The sequence below is a fragment of the Cupressus sempervirens genome, chromosome 5, assembly GCF_028749045.1.
Source record: "Cupressus sempervirens isolate cs-2001-9-10 chromosome 5, ASM2874904v1, whole genome shotgun sequence".
Classification (NCBI taxonomy): Eukaryota; Viridiplantae; Streptophyta; class Pinopsida; order Cupressales; family Cupressaceae; genus Cupressus; species Cupressus sempervirens.
Genome location: NC_143122.1, coordinates 200,031,684 through 200,035,195, shown reverse-complemented (window position 1 = coordinate 200,035,195; position 3,512 = coordinate 200,031,684). Strand labels below are relative to the sequence as shown.

Sequence of the window (3,512 nt, the reverse complement as noted above, 5' to 3'; positions counted from 1 at the left end):
TTTTTAAATAATAAAATTTAATTAAATAAATTATTTTTTATTAGATTAATAATCATTTCAAAATTGTTTAATCTATTTTTTTATTATTAGATAAAAAATTTATTAGAAGTTTGCTTCAAAATATTGTGTAAATTTTTTTAACATCAATTTGTATTATTTAAGATAATTTATTTTTTATTTTGTAATAGTATATTATAGCTTTATGAAACTTTGGTAAGTATTTTTTTTTACTTCTTAGAATGTTAGAAGTAAAAAAAAATACTTACCAAAGTTTCATAAAGCTATAATATACTATTACAAAATAAAAAATTAAATTATCTTAAATAATACAAATTGATGTTAATATATATAAACCAATATTTTAAAACTTAAAAAGCTTATAATTTAATAGTTCAAGTTAAAAGTTGATAAACTTTAACTTTAGCTTAAATAAACTTTTTAAATTAAACTATTAAATTAAAACTTAACTTAAACTTTTTATTTTAATAAATTATTTTTAATTATTAAATAAAAATTATAATATAAGCTTACCTTCAATCACAATTTATTTAACATACATATGTATTTAATTTAATTTTGTGGAAGAATTTCTAATAATAGATCATTTATTTATTCTATTGTAATAAATTATTTTTTATTTATAAAATCATTCTATTTTTTTTCTAAAAGTGTAAAATTCTAATTTTTTTTTTCTATTAGCTATAGAGAGATCAAAAAAATATATATATAAACAATCCACCGATAGTCAAGAAGGAGGCATAGCCTCACACCGATGCCAAGGAGGCAAAAATACAATAAGTAAGGATCACATACAACAAAACCCCAAAACAAGGGGGAACCACCGAACTAATGTAAAATGTCAGAATAGATATCTAGCCACGTGGTCCAACATTTTTTAGTTGAAGAATGATACCTATTTTTAGTTGTATTGAGCATGATCCAATTCCTTTTACCGGATATGTAGAATTATCCCCAATAGTTACTTCTTCAAAGGAGTATCCTTCAAAACTTTCAAATTTGTCTTTAAAACCTGTTATATGATGAGCTGCTCCATTGTCTATTATCCATCCAAACGATGTTCTTTTGCTCTTGGATCTGGGATAGCATAAAGATCTGCTCTTGACTGGCCTTATGATTCTTTTTAATGGCTTGGTTCAGCTTCTGGCAAATATGCTCGAACACACGCAAATTATCCAATGTCCTCCTCCATTGGTATCCATACTTAGCTCATAAAAAAAGAATGTAGCTTGACCATCCTTGAGAAATCTTTGAAATTTGTCTTTTTCAGTAATCATGGTGGTTTGAACCTGCAAGAATATTTTAAAATGTGTGAGTTTATGAAAAAACTCAGTAAGAACCCTTGGCTTACCTTGGTACTTTTCCTCATTCCTACATTTCCAAATCTGCCAAAGAATGCATTGAGTGTAAAATTCTAAATTTTGATTCCAATTAAATTCTAATATAGACTTCAAGTTATTTTAACTTAACAAATAAATTTTAAATATATATTCTTATTTCTAATCATATTTAATAATATAAATATTTAAAATAAAACTAATGTAAATAATCCTATTTATATTAAATTATATAAATTCAATATTTTATATAATTAATTAAATACTTTTATTAATATAAACCAATATATTATTAACCAATCTAATAATTTTAATAATTTTAAAAGAAATTATAATTTATTTATTTTAAACTTCAAATTTAATAAAGTTCTAGTAAATAATTTTTTTAAAAATCTAACAAAGGTGGGAAAAAAATACATTTGAAGCGACGGCTTGTACTATTTCATAGTAGTCATTGTAGTAGTCGTCATTGCATAGTGATTTAAATATTTTGGAGACCGCTACATTTGTTGGGAAGTACAGAGACTGACGGAACTGACGGGAGTAACGGCACTGGCTAATAGACCGGTGCAAATATTCGGCTATTTAGCCAGTGCCCGGTGCAAATATGTTGCACCGTAGCCGGTGCCTATTGCATCGAGTGGCGGATCCACACGTGGGGGTAACAGACGAATGGTGAGAATGGGGAACACCACCTATTGGCTTGCAGAAAATTAATGCTTATGGCCGAGAATCTCTCTTTCTGTCTACTGCAGTGCCCAATGATGGTGAGTTGTATAAATCATGTTAATACGGAGGCAGAAAGGGCACGTCAAGCATTAGCATCATCATTTAGGAGAAACACAAAAGAGAAGAGAATGAACATGAGCATTCCAATGCCTTCCATCTCTCGTATCTCTTCTCTTGGAGCGACAGTAACAATGGCCCTTCACTCTCCTCACAAGTATAGCCACAATCGCTCAAAGAGCATGCCCTCTAGGCTGCAGGCTGACCCCATTCTCAAAGATGCGCTTATCCGTGAGGTAGAAAGATTGGAGGAGTCTTGTTCATCTTCCTCATGTTTTGGAGGAGATTGGCTTGGACAAGCAGTGGAGGTAGCTTTGAATTGTTGCTCCAATCTATCGGACATAAAGATAGACATGGAGAGCAAGTGTACGAACGCACATCTGGATGACATACGAACGCACACAAGTGTACGAGAGCAATGTGTTGAGAGACAGCATCGCAGAAATCAGGAAGCAACAAGCCTGTGTGCAGATTGCCTTTCGCGGTCTCACACCCCATGTTCATGCCCTCCAAAGAGTTCGCACATCTCTTGCATCTTTTCTGAAAAAGAAGAATGAGACACAGTCTCGGCTGGAGAAATGCATGTCGAAGTTGAGGAGAATGGCCGAAAAGATCAATAGTGAGGATAGAGCAGGAGTGGAAGTATCTGCCATCAACATCAACCATGCCAAGGCCATCATCATAATGATCTGCTCTGCTCTCGTCGCTGCTCTTTCCTACAAGATATCGCACATGAGGATGCCATGTCTTCGTCTTCCTTCCCACTTCGGTCACTTGCAGCACAAACTGAGAGAGGGAGTTCAAAAGAGAAAGAGGTCATCATCATCATCAAGGTTATTGCGGGAGTTGGTGGCAGCAGATATTGCACTGGGATACCTCAACAATGTTCTAAACTCAAACTCCAAGTTTGACATGTCTATTGATCTCTCGCCTGCCACCGTCGTGCTCCATGAGTTGCAGATAAATCTGCCCTTGTTGGACGAAAAAATCAACCAGCTGTTCAAGATTCTTATCTCTACAAGAATCGCAGCCTTGAACAGCCTTTCTTCCCATTGATTACCTATTTATTCCCATGGAATTCTTAAAGATGCCATATGGGTTATAAAATCCAGCAGTTTTGCATACTAATATACATTTATATATCATTATAGTTTCAAAGATCAAGATTACGTTGACCTCCTTTAGTAACAAATATACATAACATTTGTAACGGTTTTCAAGTGTTTGCCATTTTTCAAATAATGTGGTCACAATTTTAAAGTGTTTGCCCTTTTCAAACAAGGGCTGCAGGGCAGCTTAGTTCCTGCCAAGTGAATAAAGAGAAAGGCAGTGGTGAGGTGAAGGAATGAATGGCTAAGCGGGTTTGAGCTA

General features: G+C 33.1%; 1 pseudogene; it reads left to right on the top strand.

The window, feature by feature from the left end:
• The first annotated feature begins 2,212 nt into the window (after positions 1 to 2,212).
• On the top strand, positions 2,213 to 3,197 carry LOC149555093 (uncharacterized; annotated as a pseudogene).
• The last annotated feature ends 315 nt before the right edge of the window (positions 3,198 to 3,512 follow it).